At 41.9% G+C, this 25638-nt stretch overlaps 2 long non-coding RNA genes across 3 annotated transcripts in view; both read right to left on the bottom strand.

Moving 5' to 3' along the window:
• Positions 1 to 6014: 6014 nt before the first annotated feature.
• On the bottom strand, positions 6015 to 19020 carry LOC138931153 (uncharacterized). Of its 2 annotated transcripts, XR_011446425.1 has the most exons (3): positions 17802 to 19020; positions 8703 to 8828; positions 6015 to 6386 (listed from the first exon to the last, which is right to left on the bottom strand). It is a non-coding gene; the product is annotated as an uncharacterized lncRNA (long non-coding RNA). The 2 variants fall into 2 exon arrangements; XR_011446424.1 differs by lacking the exon at positions 17802 to 19020 and having other exon boundaries at positions 8703 to 8880.
• A 1330-nt stretch (positions 19021 to 20350) lies between these two features.
• The window catches only part of LOC138931152 (uncharacterized), a 44499-nt gene continuing 39211 nt past the window's right edge, over positions 20351 to 25638 (bottom strand). The window contains exon 2 of the long non-coding RNA XR_011446423.1: positions 20351 to 24418. This is a non-coding gene — a long non-coding RNA (uncharacterized lncRNA). The remainder of the gene's footprint in view (positions 24419 to 25638) is intronic.

The raw sequence follows: 25638 nt of genomic DNA, 5'->3' as shown, positions 1-25638 counted from the left end.
TCTTTCTCCCGCCCTTCCAGTCTGAAAAAACGCCATGAACAAAGATATAAGAAAATGTGGCTGCCCAGTATTTTGTTCAGATTAATGAAACCTGTTCATACTTTTGCATTTAATTTTTGCTTTCTGTTAGATATCAAACTGAGATGCAAGCCATCCAACCTCATCGGGCATCTTCTCTTTTCCAGATTTCCCTTTGTACTTGACAAAGATTTCCCACATTTGCTCTTATTCTCTCACCCTTTAATCTCCAGCAATTTTTCATGCTATCAAATTGTTTCATGGTGTCAAGGGGCACACCTCTGGAATTCATGCCAAAGGAAGGAAAAAAAAATGAGATACCTAAGGACTTGGTCAGTCTAGGCAACAGCCCACGTGGTGGTTATTATTCTATCGCATTTTCCAAACTCCCTGGGGTCTTCATATGTTAGACCTTGTGTGTTGTGTTGGAGCAGCCACTTGGTGGAGCCCTGGGAGGAAGGACCAGAGACCTCACATGACTGAATGCAGGCAATCTCCTACTCCAATCTACTTACAATCATACATTCTTCAGTTCTGTCCAGTTCAGTCGCTCAGTCGTGTCCGACTCTTTGCGACCCCATGAATCGAAGCACGCCAGGCCTCCCTGTCCATCACCAGCTCCCGGAGTTCACTCAGACTCATGTCCATCGAGTCAGTGATGCCATCCAGCCATCTCATCCTCTGTCGTCCCCTTCTCCAACTGCCCGCAATCCCTCCCAGCATCAGAGTCTTTTCCAATGAGTCAACTCTTCACATGAGGTGGCCAAAGTACTGGAGCTTCAGATTCAGCATCATTCCCTCCAAAGAAATCCCAGGGCTGATCTCCTTCAGAATGGACTGGTTGGATCGCCTTGCAGTCCAACGGACTCTCAAGAGTCTTCTCCAACACCACAGTTCAAAAGCATCAATTCTTTGGCGCTCAACTTTCTTCACAGTCCAACTCTCACATCCGTACGTGACCACTGGAAAAACCATGGCCTTGACTAGACAGACCTTCGTTGGCAAAGTAAAGGCTCTGCTTTTCTAAATGCTATCTAGGTTGGTCATAACTTTTCTTCCAAGGAGTAAGTATCTTTTAATTTCATGGCTGCAGTCACCATCTGCAGTCATTTTGCAGTCCTCCAACATAAAGTAGTTAAAAACACCAATATAGTATCCTAACGCATAAATATGGAATTTAGAAAGATGGTAACGATAAGCCTGTATGCGAGACAACAAAAGAGACACAGATGTATAGAACAGTCTTTTGGACTCTGTGGGTGGGGGGGGGGGGGCGGAGATGATTCGGGAGAATGGCATTGAAACGTGTATAATATCATATATGAAACGAATCGCCAGTCCAGGTTCCATGCATGATACTGGATACTTCGGGCTGGTGCACTGGGATGACCCAGAGGGATGGTACGAGGCGGGAAGAGGGAGGGGAGTTCAGGATGGGGAACACATGTATACCTGTGGGGGATTCATGTTCATGCATGGAAAAACCAATGCAATATTGTAAGGTAATTAGCCTTCAATTAAAATAAATTTAAATTTAAAAAAAGATTTTAAAGCTGCAAAAGAACAGAAGTAATTTGATACTAAACTATTAAGTATACATTAATTATACATACCTGACCAAAAAGGACTTAAATCTGGAAAAAAGAAGATGTCTGATGAGATTGGGTCACTTAGATCACAGTTTGATATTCAATGGAAACCACAAATTATATGAAAAGACTTGTAAAGTAATTAGCCTCCAATTAAAATCAATAAATTTATATTTAAAAAATAAGATAAATGTCATATATGATTAAAAATGAAAAGACAAGACTAGCACCTGGTTTCATCAAACCAGGAAAAAGTACAAAGTAGCCATATTTCCTACTGCGTTTGTCTGTTTCACAGTGTTTTTTCAGACTGGAAGGGCGGGAGAAGAATGCTTGGAGCAGGGCTCCTTGTCTGTTTGAGACCATACCGCCATCGTGCGGAAAGCGTTTGATCGGGCCCAAGCTGTGAGCTGCTCTTCTTTGCAAGGCCTAGCAGTGGAGGCAGGTCAGACCAATGTAGAACCAACAGAACCTGAACTCAAGCCTAGCCCCTCTCTACCTTTTTTTCTGTGGTCTGGCAGGATCAGTGGACAGTCAGGTTCTGGGCTTACTATCTAACCAATGAGCGACCAGGGCCCGGGAGCCCTCCAGCTGCTGCCTGGAAGTCAGGCCACAGGAAGGAGGGAGGCGGGGCCTCAGTTTCCTAACAGTGTGGCCTGGACTTAGAGCCAAGCAAGGAAAACGGGGTATTTATCTTGTAAATTGCCCTTTGACATTCAGGCCTCGTGATCACTTCTGTGTTGTAGGGTCTGGGCCCACTGTCACAGGAGCAACAGAGCGCAATGGACGGGCCAGTGCCAAGAACACTAATGAGCCGGTGTCATTAATGGAGTTGAGGGTGACCAAATGTCTAAAGTACCATGTCTTGGAGCAAGAAGGACCTTTGTGGAAAGAATGGGCGCTTTGGTGGTGTGAGCCAGGACATCTTGGAGACTGCAGTTGCTCAAGGGAATGAAAATCAGGAATGTACTGGAAGCAGCCGACTGGCTCCTGGGCCCTGGCCCCTCACCGAGCTGACTGACCACCCCTGCTCCTGCCAGACCACAGAGAAAAAGGTAGAGAGGCCAGGCTTGAATTCAGGTTCTGTTTTCTCTTCCACTGGCCTGACCAGGTTGTCAAGGAGGAACAGCTCACAGCTTGAGCCCGATCAAACTGTTACCGCACGATGGCGGTATGGTATCAGAACAGACAAGGAGACCTCCTCCAAGCATCCTTCTCCCGCCCTTCAAGTCTGAAAAAACGCCATGAACAAAGATACAGGAAAATGTGGCTGCCCGGTTTGTTCAGTTTGATGAAAGCTGTTCATACTTTTGCATTTAATGTTTGCTTTCCGTTAGATATCAAACTGAGATGTAAGCCATCCAAACTCATCGGGCATCTTCTCTTTTCCAGATTTCCTTTTGTACCTCACCAAGGTTTCCCACATTTGCTCTTATTCTCTCACCCTTTTATCTCCAGCAATTTTTCGTGCTATCAAATTGATTCAGTGTCAAAGGGCAAGCCTCAGGAATTCATGCCAAATGAAGAAACAAAAAAAGAAAATTATATACCTTATGACTTGGTCAGTCTAGGCAACAGCCCACATGGCGGTTATTACTCTATCGCATTTTCCAAATTCCCTGGGGTCTTCATATGTTAGATCTTGTGTTGTGTTGAAGCAGCCACTTGGTGGAGCCCTGGGAGGAAGGACCAGAGACCTCACATGGCTGAATGCAGGCAATCTCCTACTCCAATCTCCTAGTTACCATCACACATTCTTCACTTCTGTCCAGTTCAGTCCAGTTCAGTCGCGTCGGACTCTTTGCGACCCCATGAATCGCAGCATGCCAGGCCTCCCTGTCCATCACCAACTCCCTGAGTTCACTGAGACCTCACGTCCATCGAGTCAGTGATGCCATCCAGCCATCTCATCCTCTGTCGTCCCCTTCTCCAACTGCCCCCAATCCCTCCCAGCATCAGAGTCTTTTCCAATGAGTCAACTCTTCGCATGAGGTGGCCAAAGTACTGGAATTTCGGCTTCAGCATCATGCCCTCCAAAGAAATCCGAGGGATGATCTCCTTCAGAATGGACTGGTTGGATCGCCTTGCAGTCCAACGGACTCTCAAGAGTCTTCTCCAACACCACAGTTCAAAAGCATCAATTCTTCGGCACTCAGCCTTCTTCACAGTCCAACTCTCACATCCCTACGTGACCACTGGAAAAACCATAGCCTTGACTACACAGACATTTGTTGGCAAAGTAATGTCTCTGCTTTTCAATATGCTATCTAGGTTGGTCATAACTTTTCTTCCAAGGAGTAAGCATCTTTTAATTTCATGACTGCAGTCACCATCTGCAGTGATTTTGGAATCACCGAAAATAAAGTAGTTAAAAACACCAATACAGTATGCTAACGCATAAATATGGAATTTAGAATGAGGTTACGATAAGCCTGTATGCAAGACAGCAAAAGAGACATAGATGTATAGAACAGTCTTTTGGACTCTGTGGGAGAGGGGGAGGGGGGGATGATTTGGGAGAACGGCATTGAAACGTGTATAATATCATATATGAAACGAATTGCCAGTCCAGGTTCGATGCATGATACTGGATGCTTTGGGCTGGTGCATTGGGATGACCCAGCGGGATGGTACAGGGAGGGTGGAGGGAGGGGGGTTCACGAAGGGGAACACGTGTATACCTGTGGGGGATTCATGATGATGTATGGAAAAAACAATACAATATTGTAAAGTAATTAGCCTGCAATAAAAATATATAAATTTAAATTTAAAAAGATTTTAAAGCTGCAAAGGAACAAAAGTAATTTGATACTAAACTATTAAGTATATGTTAATTATACATACCTGAGCAAAAAGGACTTAAATCTGGAAAAAAGATGTGTGATGAGGTTGGGTCACTTAGATCACAGTTTGATATTCAATGGAAACCACAAATTATATAAAAAGACTATTGTAAGGTAATTAGCCTCAAATTAAAATAAATAAATTTATATTTAAAAAATTAAAACAAATGTCATATATGATTAAAAAAAAAAAAAGACAAGACTAGCAGCTGGTTTCCTCAAACCACGAAAGTACAAAGTAGCCATATTTCCTACTGCCTTTGTCTGTTTCAAAGTGTTTTTTCAGACTGGAAGGGCGGGAGAAGAATGCTTGGAGCAGGGCTCCTTGTCTGTTCTGAGACCATACCGCCATCTTATGGAAAGTGTTTCATCGGGCCCAAGCTGTGAGCTGCTCTTCTTTGCAAGGCCTAGCAGTGGAGGAAGGTCAGTCCAATGTAGAACCAACAGAACCTGAACTCAAGCCTGGCGCCTCTCTACCTTTTTCTCTGTGGTCTGGCAGAATCAGTGGACAGTCAGGTTCTGGGCTTACTATCTAATCAATGAGCGACCAGGGCCCGAGAGCCCTCCAGCTGCTGCCCGGAAGTCCAGCCACCAGAATGAGGGAGGCGGGGCCTCAGTTTCCTAACAGTGTGGGCTGGACTTAGTGCCAAGCAAGGAAAACGGGGGCATTTGTCTTGCGAATCTGCCCTTTGGGGTTCAGGCCTCCTGGTTACCCATGTGTTGTAGGGTCTGGGCCCACTGTGACAGGAGCAACAGAGTGCAATGGATGGGCCAGGCCAAGTACCCTACAGAGCCGGTGTCATTGCTGGAGTTGCTGCTACTGCTGCTGCTAAGTCACTTCAGTTGTGTCCAACTCTGTGCGACCCCATAGATGGCAGACCACCAGGCTCCTCCGTCCCTGGGATACTCCAGGCAAGAACACTGGAGTGGGTTGCCGTTTCCATCTCCAATGCATGAAAGTGAAAAGTCAAAGTGAAGTTACTCAGTCGTGTACGACTCTTAGCGACCCCATGGACTGCAGCCCACCAGGCTCCACTGTCCATGGGATTTTCCAGGCAAGAGTACTGGAGTGGGGTGCCATTGGTGGAGTTGAGTGTGAACAAATGTCTAAAGTACCATCGCTTGGAGCAAGAAGGACCTGTACGTAAAGAATGGGCGCTTTGTTGGTGTGAGCCAGGACATCTTGGAGACTGCAGTTGCTCAAGGGAATGAAAATCAGGAATGTACTGGAAGCGCCGGCTGGCTCCTGGGCCCTGGCCCCTCACCGAGCTGACTGACCGCCCCTGCTCCTGCCAGACCACAGAGAAAAAGGTAGAGAGGCCAGGCTTGAGTTCAGGTTCTGTTTTCTCTTCCATTGGCCTGACCAGGTTGTCAAGGAGGAACAGCTCACAGCTTGAGCCCGATCAAACTGTTACCGCACGATGGCGGTATGATCTCAGGACAGACATGGATCCCTGCTCCAAGCATCCTTCTCCGGCCCTTCGAGTCTGAAAAAACGCCATGAACAAAGATATGGGAAAATGTGGCTGCCCAGGATTTTGTTCAGAATAATGAAACCTGTTCATACTTCTGCATTTAATTTTTGCTTTCCGTTAGATATCAGACTGAGATGTAAGCCATCCAAACTCATCGGGCATCTTCCATTTTCCAGATTTCCTTTTGTACTTGACCAAGGTTTCCCACATTTGCTCTTATTCTCTCACCCTTTTATCTCCAGCAGTTTTTCATGCTATCAAATTGTTTCGTGGTGTCAATGGGCAAGCCTCAGGAATTCATGCCAAAGGAAGGAAAAAAAAAAAAAGATATACCTAATGACTTGGTCAGTCTAGGCAACAGCCCACGTGGTGGTGATTATTCTATCGCATTTTCCAAACTCCCTGGGGTCTTCATATGTTAGACCTTGGGTGTTGTGTTGGAGCAGCCACTTGGTGGAGCCCTAGGAGGAAGGACCAGAGACCTCACATGACTGAATGCAGGCAATCTCCTACTCCAATCTCCTCGTTATGATCATACATTCTTCAGTTCAGTCCAGTTCAGTCGCTCAGTCGTGTCCGACTCTTTGCGACCCCATGAATCGCAGCATGCCAGGCCTCCCTGTCCATCACCAACTCCCGGAGTTCACTCAGACTCGCGTCCATCAAGTCAGTGATGCCATCCAGCCATCTCATCCTCTGTCGTCCCCTTCTCCAACTGCCCCGAATCCCTCCCAGCATCAGAGTCTTCGGCGCTCAGCTTTCTTCACAGTCCAACTCTCACATCCATACGTGACCACTGGAAAAATCATGGCCTTGACTAGACGGACCTTCGTTAGCAAAGTAATGTCTCTGCTTTTCAATATGCTATCTAGGTTGGTCATAACTTTTCTTCCAAGGAGTAAGCATCTTTTAATTTCATGGCTGCAGTCGCCATCTGCAGTGATTTTGGAATCACCGAAAATAAAGTAGTTAAAAACACCAATACACTATGTTAAGGCATAAATATGGAATTTAGAAAGATGGTAACGATAAGCCTGTATGCGAGACAGCAAAAGAGACACAGATGTATAGAACAGTCTTTTGGACTCTGTGGGAGAGGGTGGGGGTGGGGATGATTCGGGAGAATGGCATTGAAACCTGTATAATATATATGAAACGAATCACCAGTCCAAGTTCGATGCATGATACTGGATGCTTCGGGCTGGTGCACTGGGATGACCCAGAGGGATGGTACCAGGAGGGAGAAGGGAGGGGAATTCACGATGGGGAACACGTGTATACCAGTGGGGGATTCACGTTGATGTATGGAAAAACCAATACAATATTGTAAAGTACTGTAAAAAATGTACAGTAAACTGATACAATATTGTAAAGCTAACCTCCAATTAAAATAAATTTATATTAAAAAAATAATAAATGTCATATATTATTTAAAAAAAAAAGACAAGACTAGTAGCTGGTTTTCTCAAACCAGGAAAGTAAAAAGTAGCCATATTTCCTACTGCCTTAGTTCACAGTGTTTTTTCAAACTGGAAGGGCGGGAGAAGAATGCTTGGAGCAGGGCTCCTTGTCTATTCTGAGACCATACCGCCATCGTGCGGAAAGCCTTTGATCGGGCCCAAGCTATGAGCTGCTCTTCTTTGCAAGGCCTAGCAGTGGAGGCAGGTCAGACCAATGTAGAACCAACAGAACCTGAACTCAAGCCTGGCCCCTCTCTACCTTTTTCTCTTGGTCTGGCAGGATCAGTGAACAGTCGGGTTCTGGGCTTAGTATCTGAGCAGTCAGGGCCCAGGGCCCAGGAGCCCTCCAGTGGCTGCCAGGAAGTCCAGCCACTGGAAGGAGGGAGGCGGGGCCTCAGTTTCCTAACAGTGTGGGCTGGACTTACAGCCAAGCAAGGAAAATAGGGACATTTTTTTGTGAATCTGCCCTTTGGGGTTCAGGCCTCCTGGTAACCCCTGGGTTGTAGGGTCTGGGCCCATTGTGACAAGAGCAACAGAGCGCAATGGACGGGCCAGTGCCAAGTACCCTAAAGAGCCGTTGTCATTGATGGAGTTGAGGGTGACCAAATGTCTAAAGTACCATCGCTTGGAGCAAGAAGGACCTGTATGGAAAGAATGGGCGCTTTGTTGGTGTGAGCCAGGACATGTAGGAGACTGCAGTAGCTCATGGGAATGAAAATCAGGAATGTACTGGAAGCTGGAAGCGGTCCGCTGATTCCTGGGCCCTGGCCCCTCAGGGAGTTGACTGACCGCCCCTGCTCCTGCCAGACCACAGAGAAAAAGGTAGAGAGGCCAGGCTTGAGTTCAGGTTCTGTTTTCTCTTCCATTGGCCTGACCAGGTTGTCAAGGAGGAACAGCTCAAACTTGAGCCCGATCAAACTGTTACCGCACGATGGCGGTATGGTCTCAGAACAGACAAGGAGCCCTGCTCCAAGCATCCTTCTCCCGCCCCTTGAGTCTGAAAAAACACGATGAAAAAAGATATAGGAAAATGCGGCTGCCCAGGATTTTGTTCAGTTTGATGAAACCTGTTCATACTTTTGCATTTAATTTTTGCTTTCCGTTAGATATCAAACTGAGATGTAAGTCATCCTACCTCATCAGGCATCTTCTCTTTTCCAGATTTCTTTTCCTAATTGACCAAGGCTTCCTACATTTGCTCTTATTCTCTCAGCCTTTTATCTCCAGTATTTTCTCATGCTATTAAATTGATTTGTGGTGTCAGGGGGCAAACCTCGGGAATTCATGCCTAAGAAAGGAAAAAAAAAAATGATATACCTAAGGACTTGGTCAGTCTAGGCAACAGCCCACGTGGTGGTCATTATCCTATCGCATTTTCCATATTCCCTGGGGTCTTCATATGTTAGACCTTGTGTTGTGTTGGAGCAGCCATTTGGTGGAGCCCTAGGAGGAAGGACCAGAGACCTCACATGACTGAATGCAGGAAAAGTCCTACTCCAATCTCCTACTTACAATCATACATTCTTACATGAGTATAAATTCCAATCACATGTGACACGTGACTTTGTCTCATGTTATCATTTAACATTAGAAAAAACAGGTATTTTCAGTACCATTCAATGGCCTTCAACTTTACTGTGTATGTTTGTCACTTTTCTTTTCCTTCAAGATCAGTCTTAAAATAGTATTTTCTCATCACTAAGACACAGAGTATGTTTCTACCTTTGCACAAACTCTTTAGCAGGACGTTATTTCATTTACCCATATCCATATCAATAGATCTTTCAGAGTGCTTGAATTTTCTTATATTTTATTCTAGAACACATTTTAAAAATTACAAAGTCAAAAAAATGTCTTAGAACCTTCACTATGAGAAGAATTAATCACGTTCAAAATGTCTTTGCCATGCATCATCATCCTTTCCTTACATATGTAAGATATGTACTTTTATAAAACACTGTTCAAATTTCCCAATACTCTGATTGTTACAACAAGTTCTTATCTAGCTTGAACGCTTTTCAAATATCATTAAGAAATCTTTGGAATACTGACATGTTTAAAATATTGCCATTATTACAATTTGAGGTAAAGTTCTTATAACATAAAATTAATTATTTTCATATGTATAATTCAGTGACTGGAGAAGGCAATGGCACCCCACTCCAGTACTCTTGCCTGGAAAATCCCATGGATAGAGGAGCCTGGAAGGCTGCAGTCCATGGGGTCACTGAGGGTCAGACTGAGCGGCTTCACTTTCACTTTTCACTTTCATGCATTGGAGAAGAAAATGGCAACCCACTCCAGTGTTCTTGCCTGGAGAATCCCTTGGACTGGGGAGCCTGGTGGGCTGCTGTCTATGGGGTCGCACAGAGTCGGACACGACTGAAGTGACTTAGCAATTCAGTGACATTTAATACACATGGAATGTTGTGCCAGGTATTATCTCTCTCTATCCTCAATTCATTTTCATTACCCCAAAAGAAACCCTAGATCCATGAACTAGTTTTTCTCCATTACCCAATTTGTCCAGCCCTTGGCAAATACTAATCTGCTTTTGCCTCTGTTGGATTCACCTACTCTAGCTATATCATATAAATGGAACCATACATAATGTGGCATTTCCTGTCTCTACTTTACCACTTGGCAGAATGATTTCAAGGTGCGTCAATGTCAGAACATACACTGGTGCTTCATTTCTTTTTATGGTGGAATAATATCCATTTTACCTATCCAGAGTAATGTAGAAAAACTATATCATGGGTCTAGGGTTTCAAGAAAATTAGAGATACCAAGGGAACGTTTCATGCAAAGAAGAGCACAATAAAGGAGAGAAATGGTATGGACCTAACAGAAGCAGAAGATATTAAGAAGAGGTGGCAAGAATACACAGGAGAACTGTACAAGGAAGATCTTCATGACCTAGATAACTATGTTGGTGTGAAAACTCACCTAGAGCCAGACATCCTGGAATGCGAAGTCAAGTGGGCCTTAGGAAGCATCACTACAAACAAAGCTAGTGGAGGTGATGGAATTTCAGTTGAGCTATTTTAAATCCTAAAAGATGCTGTGAACGTGTTGCAACTCAATATGCCAGCAAATTTGGAAAACTCAGTAGTGGCCACAAGACTGGAAAAGGTCAGTTTTCATTCCAATCCCAAAGAAAGGCAATGCCAAAGAATGTTCAAACTATCTCACGACTGCACTCATCTCACACACTAGCAAAGTAATGCTCAAAATTCTCCAAGCCAGGCTTCAACATTACAAGTACATAAACTGAGGACTTCCAGATGTTCAAGCTGGTTTTATAAAAGGCAGAGGAACCAGAGATCAAATTGCCAACATCTGCTGGATCATTGCAAAATCAAGAGAGTTCCAGAAAAACATCTATTTCTGCTTTATTGACTATGCCAAAGCCTTTGACTGTGTGGATCACAATAAACTGTGGAAAATTCTGAAAGAGATGGGAATACCAGACCACCTGACCTTCCTCCTGAGAAATCTGTATACAGGTCAAGAAGCAACAGTTAGAACTGGGAAAGGAATAGGTCAAAGCTGTAAATTGTCACCCTGCTTATTTAACTTCTATGCAGAGTATATCATGCAAAATGCCGGGCTGGATGAAGCACAAGCTGGAATCAAGATTGCCGGGAGAAACATCAATAACCTCAGATACGCAGATGACACCATCCTTATGGCAGAAAGCGAAGAAGAACTAAAGAGGCTCTTGATGAAAGTGAGAGAGAAGAGTGAAAAAGTTGGTTTAAAACTCAACATTCAGAATACTAAGATCATGGCATCTGGTCCCATCACTTCATGGCAAATAGATGGGGAAACAATGGATACAGTGACATCCTTTAATTTGGGGGGCTCCAAAATCACTGCAGATGGTGACTGCAGCCATGAAATTAAAAGACACTTGCTGGTTGGAAGAAAAACTATGACCAACCTAAATAGCATATTACAAAGCAGAGAGATTACTTTACCAAGAAAGGTCCATCTAGTCAAAACTATGGTTTGTCCAGTAGTCATGAATGGATGTGAGAGTTGGACTATGAATAAAGCTGAGTGCCGAAGAATAGATGCTTTTGAACTGTGGTGTTAGAGAAGACTCTCGAGAGTCCCTTGGACTGCAAGGACACCAAACTAGTCAATCCTAAAGGAAATCAGTCCTGAATATTCATTGGAAGGACTAATGCTGAAGATGAAACTCCAATACTTTGGCCACCTGACGCAAAGTACCGAGTCATTGGAAAAGACCCTAATGCTGGGAAAGATTGAAGACAGGAGGAAAAGGGGATGACAGAGGATGACATGGTTGGATGGGATCACCGACGTGATGGACATGAGTTTGGGTAGGCTCTGGGAGTTGGTGATGGACAGGGAAGCCTGGCGTGCTGCAGTCCATGGGGGTTGCAAAGCGTCAGACATGACTGAGCGACTGAACTGAACTGAGGGCTTCATTTGGGGTAATGAAAATGATTTGGAGGTGAATAGTGATAATACTTTGGAGAAGGGAATGGCAACCCACTCCAGTATTCCTGCCTGGGGACTCCCATGGACACAGGAGCCTGGCGGGCCACAGTCCATGGGGTCGCAGTAGAGTCAGACATGACTCAGCGACTGAGCGCTTGATAATATTTGCACAGCATTTGGAGTATCCTAAATGTTGCTGAATTATGCCCATTAAAATGGTTAATCTATATCACATCTTGTTTATCAAATCATCAAGTGATGGAAATATTGCTTGTGTCCACCTTTTGGCTGTTGTGAATAGTCCGCTCTGAATATATCTATATACATGTATGTGCAAGTATTTGTCTTCAGTTCTTTTGGGTATATATCTTCCCAGGTGGCTCAGTGGTAAAGAACCTGCCTGTCAATGCAGGGGATGAAGGAGATGCGATTTAGATCCCTGCGTAGGGAAGAGCCCCTGGAGATGAATCCTAATGGCAACCCACTCCGGTATTCTTGCCTAAGAAGCTTGGAGGGCTACAGTCCATGGGGTCACAAAAAGTCGGACATGACTAAGTGACAGAGCACGCACACATGCTTGGAGTAGAATTGCTGGGTCATATTTAATTTTGTTTTGCTGCAGGATAAATTCTAAAAGAATTCCAAATGACCTTTTAACAGTTCACCTGCAACTCTTACTGTTCTGAAATGAAAGATCTTGCCTTCAGAAATAAAGTTATGATAGTAAATTTCTTGAATTAACTTTGTGCCATATGATTATTCTATGTTTAAATATTTGAAACATCACCAAACTGTTTTCCATAGAGCCGCACATTTTCAATTCCCACCAGCACTGCATGAATGTTCTAATTCCTCCACATCCTCATCAATGCTTGTACTTTTCTTTCCTTTCTTACATTGTACTGGCCATAAAGAGGTACCACTTGGTGGGTTTAATTTACATTTTTGTTTTGACTGCTATGTATCTTTTCATGGGTTTGCTGGCCATTTATGTATCTCCTTTATATGTATGTCTATGGATGATTCATGCTGATGTTTGGCAGAAGCCAACACGATTCTGTAAAGCAATTATCTTCCAATTAAAAAATAAATTTTAAATTTTAAAAAGTGAAAGTGTAAGTGTTAGTTGCTCACTCTGTTCGCCTCTTTGCAACCCCATGGGCTGTAGCCCACCAGGCTCCTCTGTCCATGAGGCTTTCCCAGGCAGCAATACTAGAGTGGGTAGCCATTCCCTTCTCCAGAAGATGTTCCCGACCCAGGAATCGAACCCAGGTCTCCTGCATTGTAGGCAGATCTTTCACAGTCCAAGCCACCAGGGAAGCCCATGTATCGTGAAGAAACATATATTCAAGTCCTTTTCCTATTTTTTAAATTGGGTTGTCTTTTTGTCATTGAGTTCTTTATATACTCTGGATACTAGAACTTTGGAAGACAAACAGTTTGCAAGTATTTTCTCCCATTTTCAAGACTGCCCTTTCACTTTCTTGATAGGGTCCTTTGATGCACAAAAGTTGTTACCATTACCAAATTCAAGGTCATGAAGCTTGTCCTTATATTTTTCTCTACAAGTTTATACTTTCAACCTCTTACACTTAGAACTTAGACACATACTGAGTTTATTATTGTATATGGTGTGAAGTAGGTGTCTAAGTCATTTTTTATTTCAGCACCATTTGTTAAGAGACAACTCTGCCCTTTAAATTACCTACACACCTTTTTCAAAAATCATTTGATCATAGAGTATGGGTTGATTCTCCACTCGCAATCTATTTAATTGTTCTAAGGGTCTATTCTTATTTGGTATCACACTGATTTGATTATTGTAGGTTTCTAGCAAGTTTTGAAATATGGAAATCAGTCCCCCAGCTTGGTTTTTCACATTCAAGATTATTTTGGCTACAGAAGTCAGTTGCAATTCCATAGAAATTTTAGGATTAGCTTTTCCATTTCTGCAAAAAGAGTGTTGTTGGGATAATGACAGAGATTATAGTGAATTTGTAGTACCCTTTGGGGTAGTACTACTGTCTTGACAATATTTAGTTTTCCAACCCATGAATAAAGGATATCTTTTATTTATTTAGATCATCCTTAATTGTCAGTAATTTTCAATGTACTAGGCTTCTATTTCCTTGGTTATATGTAGTCTTAAGAATATTATTCATTTTGAAACTATTACAAATGGAATTGCTTTCACTTCATTTGCAGATTGTTCATTGCTAGTTTCTACAAATATGAGTTGATTTCTGTGAGTTGCTTTTCTATCCTATAGTACTTGCTAAATTCATTAATCAGCATTTATATTGCTTTTGTGGATTTCTTAGATATTAAATGTAAGCATTTTATTTCTGAAGACAGATAATTTTACTACTTCTTTTCTAATCTGGCTGCCTTTAATACATTTTTCTAGCCTGATTACCTTGGCTAAAATATTCAATAGAATTGACAAAAGTGGGTATTCTTCTCTTTTTTCCGGATGTCAGGAGTAAAGAATTCAGAAATCTTCTTTGAACGAGTTAAAAATGATAAAAACTTGTTTGTTAACAAACATAGTACTTGGGAATTTGAACATTATTTTATAAAAGTACATATCTTACATACTTACGTACAGGGAAGGGATGATGATGATGCGTGGAAAGGACATTTTGAAAGTGGTTCATTCTTCTCATTGTGAATGACCTAAAATATATTTTGACATTATAATATCCTAAACATGTTTGGCTCAGATGGTAAAGAATCTGCCTGCAGTGCAGGAGACCCGGGTTTGAACCCTGGGTCAGGAAGATCCCCTGAGAAGGAAATGGCAACCCACTCCAGTTTTCTTCCCTGGAGAATTCCATGGACAGAGAAGTCTGGTGGGATACAGTCCGTGGGGCCGCAAAGAGTCGGACACAACTGAGCGACTAATACAACAAATGTGTTCTAGAATAAAATATAAGAAAATTCAGGCTTCCCTTGTGGCTTAAGGGAAAGAATCTGCCCGCCAATGCAGGAGACACAGGTTCAATCCCTGATCCTGAAATATCCCACATGCCATGGGGCAACTAAGCCTGTGTACAGTTACAAATCCTGTGCTCTAGAGCCTGGGAGCTGCAACTACTGAGCCCATACATTGCAACTACTGAAGTCCGTGTGCCATATAGCCTGTGCCCCATAAGAAGAGAAGCCATCACAAGGAGAAGCTCCTTGCAACTAGAGAAAAGCCCACACAGCAGTGAAGACCCAGCAGAGTAAAAAATCTTTTCTTTAATAGAAGAAAAGTTAATAACGCTGAAAGATACCTTAATATGGAAATGTGTAAATGATACAAGATGCTGCTAAAGACTTTGTGCAAAAGTAAAAATAAGCTCTGTTTCTTACCAATGAGAAAATACTATAAAATGGATCTTGAAGTAAAAATAAAAGTGTCAAACATAAACAGTAAAGTCTAAGGCCATTTAATGGCATGGAAAATGCTTGATTTTTAGTGTCAAATTATGTGACAAAGTCACAGGTCACATCTGATTGGAATTTATACTCATGTAACAATGTATGATTCTAATTAGAAGATTGTCTACATTCAGTCATGCGAGGTCTCCAGTCCTTCCTCCTAGAGCTCCATCAAATGGCTCCTCCAACTCAACACACAAGATCTAACATATGAAGAGCCCAGGGAATTTGGGAAGTGAGATAGAATAACAATCATTGCCCATTGCCCAGATTGGCCAAGTCCTTAGGCATAGTCATTTTCTTTCCTCTCTTAGGCATGGATCCCTCAGGTTTGCCCCTTGATACCTCCAAACAATTTGATATCATGAGAAAATACTGGAGATAAAGTGTTGGGTGAAGAAGAGCAAATGTGGGAAGACTTGGTCAAGTAGAAAATGGAATCTAGAAAAATGAAGATTCCTGATGAGGTTGGGCCACTTAGATCTCATTTTGATATCCAATGGAAACCAAAAAACTAACAAAGACTAAGACATGGTTTCCTCAAACCAAGCAAAATACAAGGCAGCCATATTTCCTGGTGTCTTTGTTCCTGGTGTTTTTTCAGACTTGAAGGGCGGGAGGAGAATGCTTGGAGCAGGGCTTCTTGTCTGTTCCGGGATAATACTGCCATCGTGCGGAAACAGTTTGATCGGGCCCAAGCTGTGATCAGTTCTTCCTTCAGAGGAACAGTGGAGGTAGCTCAGGTCAATGCAAGCCTAACACACCTGAGCCCAAGCCTGGCATGCTCTTTGTTGCCTGGCAGGAACAGGGACAGAGTCAGGTTTCGGCTTAGTGTCTAATCAGTGAGGGGCCAGGGCCCAGGGGCCCTCCAGTTTCTGCCAGGAAGTCCAAGCATAGGAAGGAGGGAGGCGGGGCCTCCATTTCCCAACAGTGTGGATGGGACTTAGAGCCCAGTGCAGAAAAGGGAGGCATTAGTGTTGTGATTCTGCCTTTTGGGTGTTGTGGGGCCTGGGCCCATTGTGACAGGAGTGACAGAGGGCAGTGGACTGACTAGTGCCAAGTACCCTAAAGAGCCGGTGTCATTGATGAAGTTGAATCCACCCAAAAGCCTATAGTAAAGCCAGGAAAACCCATGGACAAATGAGCATGGCAGGCTACAGTCCATGGGGTTGCAAAGAGTCAGACAGACCTGAGCAACTGAGCACAAAAGCACACACACACCATAGCTTGGAGTAAGAAGGACCTATTTGGAAGAAATGGGAATAGACTGACTTGCTGGTGTGAGCCAGAGGCTTCTTCTAGGAGACTGTAAATTTCTCAAGTGATGAGAATTCACAAACCTTCGAAGGTCAAATAGAAACAGTTGATCACAAATGCCATGTTCCTGCGGCATCTAGCATTACCAACATGATAAATATTCAAATATTATGTATGATTAATCACAAAAGCTGATACCATTTAAGTAAATAGATACAGGCCAATCAATCAGTGTGTGTGTGTTAGACACTCACTTGTGTCTGACTCTTTGAGACTCCATGGACATAGCCCACCAGGCTCCTCTCTCCATGGAATCCTCCAGGTAAGAATACTGCAGAGTATTGCCATTCCCTTCTCCAGGGGATCTTCCCGACCCAGTAATGGAACCCAGGTCTCATGCATTGCAAGCAGATTCTTTACCTTCTGAGCCACCAGGGAAGCCCATCAATATTTGATCAAAGGAGTGTTCACGTACATACATAGACAATCATAGAAAATCTTAGCTCAATTCCATCCTGGTAACAAAATAGGTAGAATTAAGTGCCATGGATATTTCCCACAATTTTAGATAATTCGAAATTTCCAATAGTATTATTCTTTATGTGGTAACTAATAATACTTTCCTTGCTAAATCTTATAATACCTTTAAAATTGTTGTTCAAATCCTAAGGATATTAAAATATCTGGCAAAGAAATACAAAATTTGACAATTATAAAGTAAATGTAGGATATTCATTATTGGCCAAAGCTCAGTAAAATCTCAACATCTAAATTTATTACAGTCCGGTTGTTATTCTATTTATAATTTTAAAGGCTGCAGCAGGTGTGTATGAACGTTTTGTTTGTTAAGGATTTCAAATGACAATTTTTATGTGGAATTTCCATACAGTTGGAGATTTGTCCTGTTAGTTTCTTAGGTCTTATATAGAGAGGCTACTTAAATGTCATTAAGTATAGATGACTGGATTTTGTGTCAAGTAATGATTTATTAAAACCCTTGACTATAACAGCGAAATATTTAGTCATTTCATTATGTGGATAGTGCTGTGTCATTTTTAGAGAATATGATGTTATACAGAATACTATCAAAATTAAGCCTTGTTCGTCACTATACATGGGCAAAATTGAAAGTACACCCACAAAAAAATCACCTTAGAAGTGAAGACACCATTAGTTGTTTTCTCCAAATATTTAAACATAAATTCCAATGTTAATATTGGCTTTGTACAATACGTAAATGTATGTTTGGTTCAGACTTACCACATTGCTTCAGTTCAGTTCAGTCGCACAGTCATGTCCGACTCTTTGCAACCCCATGCACACCAGGCATTCCTGTCCATCACCAACTCTCGGAGCCTGCTCAAATTCATGTCCATCAAGTTGGTGAGGCCATCCAACCATCTCATCCTCTGTCATCCCCTTCTCTTCCCACCTTCAATCTTTCTGAGTATCAGGGTCTTTTCAAATGAGTCAGTTCTTCACATCAGGTGACCAAAATATTGGAGTTTCATCTTCAACATCAGTCCTTCCAATGAATATTCACGACTGATTTCCTTTAGGATTGACTAGTTTGATCTCCATGCAGTCCAAGGGACTCTCAAGAGTATTCTCCAACACCACAGCTCAAAAGCATCAATGCTTTGACACTCAGCTTTCTTTATATTCCTACTCTCACACTGATACATGACTACTAGAAAAACCATAGCTTTGACTAGATGGACCTTTGTTGGCAAAGTAATGTCTCTGCTTTTTAATATGCTATCTAGGTTGGTCATAGCTTTTCTTCCAAGGAGTAAGCGTCTTTTAATTTCATGGCTGCAGTCACCATTTGCAGTGATTTTGGAGTCCCCCAAGATAAAGTAGTTTAGAAGTAGAGTAAAACCATAGCTTAGAAGTAGGTAAAACATGATCCTCAAAGTGCAGCAGTTTGCTTTCCATCTTAAATCACAGGAAGGAAATAATGCCATCTTGCCTGGCAGGCTGCAGTCCATAGGGTCGCACAGAGTCTGACATGACTGAAGAGACTTTGCACACACCAACCCCAAAGCCAGGTCTTTGCCCACCCTGCAAGAACTGAGATAACATCAGGGGCAGGTCAGGACAAAGGTATTGACCCTGGGCTTTACAGTGAACCTGGAAAGACACATAAGTTCCCAGCTGGTGGGTAGGTTCAGAGAATGTAGGCCTTCCACTACATTTGTGATTTTCATCCACTTGACCATCTGCAGGCTCCTAGAAAATGTTCTGACTCAAACCAGCAAATCAGTGTATTCCCATTCCTTCCATACAGGTATTTCTTGCTCCAGGTCATGGTACTTTGTTTAGACTTTTGGTCACCCTCAACTTTGTCAATGACATCAGCTATTTAAGGTACTTAGCATTAGCCAGTCCACTGAGCTCTGTCATTCCAGTCACAATGGGCCCAGGCCCTACAAAGGGCAGATTCACAAAACAAATGCCCCCATTTTCAGTGCTTAGCTCTAAGGCCCACCACACTGTTAGGAAACTGAGGCCCCGCCTCCCTCCTTCCGGTGGCTGGACTTCCTGGCAGCAGCTGGAGGGCTCCTGGGCCCTGGACCCTCACTGATCAGATACTAAGCCCAGAACCTGACTGTCCACTGATCCTGCCAGATCACACAGAAAAAGGTAGAGAGGCCAGGCTTGAGTTCTGGTTCTGTTGTTCCTAAGTTGCTCTGACCAGCCTCCACTGCTAGGCCTAGCACGGAAGACCAGCTCACAGCTTGGACCTGATCAAATTATTTCCGCATGATGGCAGTGTTGTCCCGGTACTGAAACTTCCTAAGCCAAGCATTCTTTTCCCTCCGCCCTTCGAGTCTGAAAAAAACACTGTAAACAGACAAAGACACCAGGAAATATGGCTGCCTTGTATTTGACTCAATTCAAGGAAACCTGGTCATATTTTTGCATTTTCTTTTTGGTTTCCATTGGATATCAAACTGAGATCAAAGGCACCCGACTTCATCACACATCTGTTCTCCAGATTTCAGTTTTTACTTGATCATGTCTTCCCACATTAGATCTTTTCCACTCAGTTTTTTGTCTCCAGCGTTTTCTCAAGCTATCATATTGTTTGGAGGTATCATGGATTCAGGATCCATGCCTAAGAGACAAAAGACAATGACTGTACCTAAGGACTTGCCAAATCTAGGCAACAGGCCACATGTTTATTATCTTGTCTCACTCAGAAGGTAAAGCATCGGCCTGCAATGAAGGAGACCCAGGTTTGATCCATGGGTCAGGAAGATCTCCTGGAGAAGGAACTGGCAAAACATGCCAGCATTCTTCCCTGGAGAATTCAATGGAGAGAGGAACCTGGTGGACTACAGTCCACGGGGTCTCAAAGAGTGAGGCACAACTGAGCGAATAACACACACACTTTCCAAATTTCCTGGGGTCTTCAAATTCTAGGCTTTGTGCATTGACTTGAAGAAGCCATTTGATGAAGCTCTAGGAGGATGACCCAGATACTTCTCATGATTGAATGCAGACAATTGCCTACGTGTAATCATACACTCTTACAGGACTATAAATTCCAATCAGATGGGACACGCAACTTTGTCTAATGGTATCATCATACAACATTGGAAAAAAAAACAGGCATTTTCTATGTCATTACATGGCCTTAGACCTTATTGTATATTATCACTGTTTTTTTACTTAAAGATTCATTTTATAATATTTTCTCATTAGTAAGAAAGAAACAGAGCTTGTTTTTACTTATGGACAAAGTTTTTGTTAGCACCTTGTATCATTTATACATATCCATATTAATAGGTCTTTCAGAGCGCTTGAATTTCATATATTTTATTCTAGAACACAGTTAGTTAGGATATTATAATGTCCAAAATACATGTTAGGTCATTCACAATGAGAAGAATTAACCACTTTCAAAATGTCCTTGGCGTGTATCATCACTTCGCTATGTACGTGCAATATGTACTTCTGTAAAATACTGTTCAAATTCCCCAGTACTATGCTTTTTAAAACACTTTTTATCACTTGGAGCTTATTCAAACAAGATTCATGAATTCTTTACCTCTGACACCCAGAACAAGATAAGAATGCTCATATTTGTCAATTCTATTGAATATTTTAGCCAGGGTAATTAGGCAAGAAAAATATATTAAAGGCATCCAAATCAAAAAGGAAGTAGTAATATTATCTGTCTTCAGATAACATGGTTACATACAAAGAAAATATCAAGAAATGCAAATTTTAGTGCTGATTAATGTATTTAGCAAGTACTATAGGCTTCCCTTGTAGCTCAGTCGGTAAAGAATCTGCCTGGAATGCAGGAGACCTGGGTTCAGTCCCTGGGTTGGGAAGATCCCCTGGAGAAGGAAATGGCAACCCACTCCAGTATCCTTCCCTGGAAAGTCTCATGGACAGAAGAGCTTGGTGGGTTGCAGTCTGTGGGGTCGCAAAGAGTCAGGCATGACTGAGCAACTAACACTTACATATTTATAGGATAGAAAAGGAGCTCACAGAAATCAGTCATATTTGAATAAACTAGCAATGAACAATCTGCAAAGGAAATGAAAACAATTCCATTTGCTATAGTTTCAAAATGAACAGTATACTTAGGACAATAAATAAGTAAAAATTAGAAGTACATTGAAACTTACTGACAGTTAAAGATGACTTAAAAAAGATATCTTTTACTCATGGGTTGGAAGTCTAAATATTGTCAACACAGTAGTACTACCCCAAGAGACCTACAAATTCAATATAATCTCTGTCATTATCCCAACAACACTCTTTTTGCAGAAATGGAAAAGCTAATCCTAAAATTGCTATGGAATTGCAACTGACTTCTGTAGCAAAAATAATCTTGAATTTGAAAAACCAAGCTGGAGGACTGACTTTCATATTTCAAAACTTGCTAGAAAGCTACAGTAATAAAAGCAGTGTGATACTAAAATACGAATAGACGTGTGATACTAAAATATGAATAGATGAATGGAACAATAAATAGACTGGGAGTGCAGAATCAAGCCATACACTATGGTCAATTGATTTTTAAAAACGATGCTTGAGAATTCAAAGTGTTACAGGGAAGAACTGATTCCGTGATGGATCTGTTTATTTTTCTCTAACCTTTGCTTCCTATTGGTTTTGTTCACAAAAAGGATACTGTTGATACATAATGGGCTGCCTTGGGAAACCCTGCCCCTCTGCCTGAATGTTAAACCAAATGCCTTTGTTCAACACACCATATATCTATGGATGGCTACAGGAAGGAAAAAATTAACACATCTCCTCCATGAGGTTGGCAATTCCAGGAGATATTTGAAAGATTAATGTCCTTTTATCTCCCCCCATCACTGTTCTATAATAGAACCTGGCATCCAGACCCCTGTATGATCATCATTTTGCGACATAACTCTGCCATCTTCTTGGCCTGCTAGCTTTCTAAATAAAGTCATATTCCTTGCCTTAACACTCTGTCTCTCAGTTAATTGGCCTGTCATATAGAGAGCAGAGCAAGCAGAGTTGCCTATTTAACAAATAAATGGTGCTAAGAAAACTGGCTACCCATATACAAAAAAATGACTTCAGACACATCTTCACACCATACCCAATAATTAAATCAGTATGGGTCAAAGTTCTAAATGTAAGAGGTGAAAATATAAAACTTAAGAGACAAATATAAGGACAAAGCTTCATGACCTTGGATTTGATCATGGTTTCTTAGATATGTCACTAGAAGAAGAGGAAAAAAATTTTTTTCATCAAAATCTAAAAATGAAACAAAACCCCCCACAAACATTTGTGCATCAAATGACACTATCAAGAAAGTAAAAGGACAATCTGGAAAATGGAAGAAAATCAGTTCATTTCAGTTGCTCAGTCATGTCCGACTCTTTGCGTCCCCATGGACTGCAGCACGCCAGGCCTCCCTGTCCATCACCAACTCCGGAGTTTACTCAAACTCATGCCCACTGAGTCGGTGATGCCATCCAACCATCTCATCCTCTATTGTCCCCTTCTCTCACCTTCACTGTTTCCCAGCATCAGGGTCTTTTAAAATGAGTCAGCTCTTCGCATGAGGTGGCCAAAGTACTGGAGTTTCAGCTTCAACATCAGTCTTTCCAAAGAACATTCAGGACTGATTTCCTTTAGGATGGACTGGTTTGATCTCCTTGCAGTCCAAAGGACTCTCAGGAGTCTTCTCCAATACCACAGTTCAAAAGCATCAATTCTTTGGGGCTCAGCTTTCTTTATAGTCCAACTCTCACATCCATACATGAACAATGGAAAAACCATAGCCTTGACTGGACGGACCTTTGTTGACAAAGTAATGTCTCTGCTTTTCAATATGCTGTCTAGGTTGGTCACAACTTTTCTTCCAAGGAGTACACATCTTTTAATTTCATGGCTGCAGTCACCATCTGCAGTGATTTTGGAGCCCAAAGAAATAAAGTCTACCATTGTTTCCACTGTTTCCCCATCCATTTGCTGTGAAGTAATGGGACCAGATGCCATGATCTTCGTTTTCTGAATGTTGAGCTTTAAGCCAACTTTTTCACTCTCTTTCACTTTTATCAAGAGGCTCTTTAGTTCTTCACTTTCTACCATAAGGGTGGTGTCATCTGCATATCTGAGGTTATTGATATTTCTCTCAGCAATCTCAATTCCAGCTTGTGATTCATCCAGCCCAGCATTTCTCATGAAATGGCGTCAGGAGTGGCATCTATGCTTTGCTGGAGCAGCTGTGAGGAGATAACCCACATCCAAAGTCAGGAGCAGCAGCTGCACTTCGCTGGACCAGCCGTGTGGAGATTCCCCATGCCCAAGGTCAGAGAAACCCCAGTAAGATGGTAGGTGCTGGAGCGGTTGTGAGGAGATACCTCATGTCCGAGGGCAAAGGAGAAGCCCCAGCAAGACAGTAGGAGGGGCGAATTCACGGTTAGAATCAAATCCCATTCCTGCCAGAGATGCTCAGAGGGCTCAAACAAACCTTGTGTGCACAGGACCCAGGGACCCCACAAAGACTGAGCCAGAACTGTGTTTGAGTGTCTCCTGTGGAGGTACGGCTCGGCGGTGGTCTGCCTCAGGACAGGGGCTCTGGGTGCAGCAGACCTGGGTGTGGGATAAGCCCTCTTGGAGGAGGTCACCATTAACCCCACCATAGAGCTGCCAGAACCTTGTGCACAAACAGAAGCTTGTGCACGCTAGGACCCAGGGGAAAGGAGCAGTGACCCCACAAGAGACTGACCCAGACTTGCCTATGGGTGTCTGGGAGTCTAGGCGGAGGCGTGGGTCGGTGGTGGCCTGCTGCAGGGTTGGGGGCACTGAGAGTAGCAGTGCGTGCATGGGACCTTTTGAGGGAGGTCTCCATTATCTTCATTACCTCCACCACAGTTTGGAAGAAAATATTTGCAAATTATTTATCTTTCAAAGTTCTAGTATCTATAGTATATAAAGAACCCAGGAATGAAATGACAACCTAATTCAAAAAATAGGAAAACGACTTGAATATACATTTCTCACAAGAAGATATATAAATGGCCAGTAAGAACATGAAAAGATACATAACAGTCAAAACAGAATTGTAAATTAAAACCACTAAGCAATACCTCTTTATGCCCACTATAATGCAAAAAATAAAGGAAAGTACAACAATTGATGAGGGTATAGGAACTGTGCTGACCTGAATCCAAAATATGCAGCTGCCATGGAAAGCAGTTTGGCAATGCTTCAAATATTTAAACACAGAATTACCTTGGGGCACAAAATTATTTCAAGAATTTTACTACCGTAACTTTTATGTCTGAAGGCAGGGTCTTTCTTTGCAGAACAAAAAGAATTGCAGGTGAACTGTGAAAAGGAAAGGTGTTCTTCTAGAATTTACCCTGCAGCAAAACAAATAAAATAAAATATTTAAATAAATCTCAGTCTAAGTTCATCCAATGTAAGCAGAAAATTTTCAAGATGGTTTTTAAACTTAATCCCAGGTGACTTACCCAGGGATATTGCTAACGGTGTGACAAGGGAAGAAGAAGAAAGACTGGGAAAAAAAATTACCATATAACCAGGCAATTCTACTCCAAAATATATACCCAAAAGAAGTGAAAAAAAGTACTTATACAAGTACACATATAAACACATATTCATAACAGCCCAAACCCAAATATTTCCATCACTTGATGATTTGATAAATAAGATGTGATATAGATTAAGCATTTTAATGGGTATAATTCAGCAACACTTAGGATATTCCAAATACTGTGAAAGTATTATTTCTATTCACCTCCAAATCATTTTCATTACCCCAAATGTAACCTTATATCCATAAAATAGTTTTTCTCCATTACCCTGTGGATATGTAAAATGGATATTATTCAGCCATAAAAATAAATGAAGCACCAATATATGTTATGACATTGATGTCCCTTGAAATCATTCTGCTAAGTGGTAAAAGAAAAACAGGAAATGCCACATAATGTATGGTTCCATTTACATGATATAACTAGAGTAGGTAAATTCAACAGAGGCAGAAAGCAGATTAGTTCTTGCAAAGAACTGAACAAGTTGGGTAATGGAGAAAAACTAGTTCATGTATTTAGGGTTTCTTTTGGGGTAAAGAAAATCAGTTGCAGGTAGATACAGAAAATACTTGCACGACATTCCAAGTGTATTAAATGTCACTGAATTAATAATTAATTTTATGTTACATGAATTTGACCTCAAATTGTAAAAGTAGCAATATTTTAAACATGCTAGTATTCCAAAGATTTATTAATGATATTTGAAAAACATTCAAGCTATAAGTGACAGGAACTTAACAATCATAGTACTGCGGGACTGGAACAGTATTTTATAAAAGTATGTATCTTATATACATAGGGAAGGGATGATGATGCATGGCAAAGACATTTTGAAAGTGGTTAATTCTTCCCATAGTGAATGATCAAGCATATATTTTTGACTTTATAATTTCCTAAACGTGTTCTGGAATAAAATATAAGAAAATTAAAGTACTCTGAAAGATCTATTAATATGGATATGGGTAAATGATATAAGGTCCTGCTAAAGACCTAGAAATCCTGATAGCTCAGCAGGTAAAGAACCA

Source organism: Ovis canadensis, chromosome X, assembly GCF_042477335.2.
Source record: "Ovis canadensis isolate MfBH-ARS-UI-01 breed Bighorn chromosome X, ARS-UI_OviCan_v2, whole genome shotgun sequence".
Taxonomy (NCBI): domain Eukaryota; kingdom Metazoa; phylum Chordata; class Mammalia; order Artiodactyla; family Bovidae; genus Ovis; species Ovis canadensis.
The sequence above is the reverse complement of the archived record's forward strand: the minus strand, read 5'-3'. Positions and strand labels throughout refer to the sequence as shown.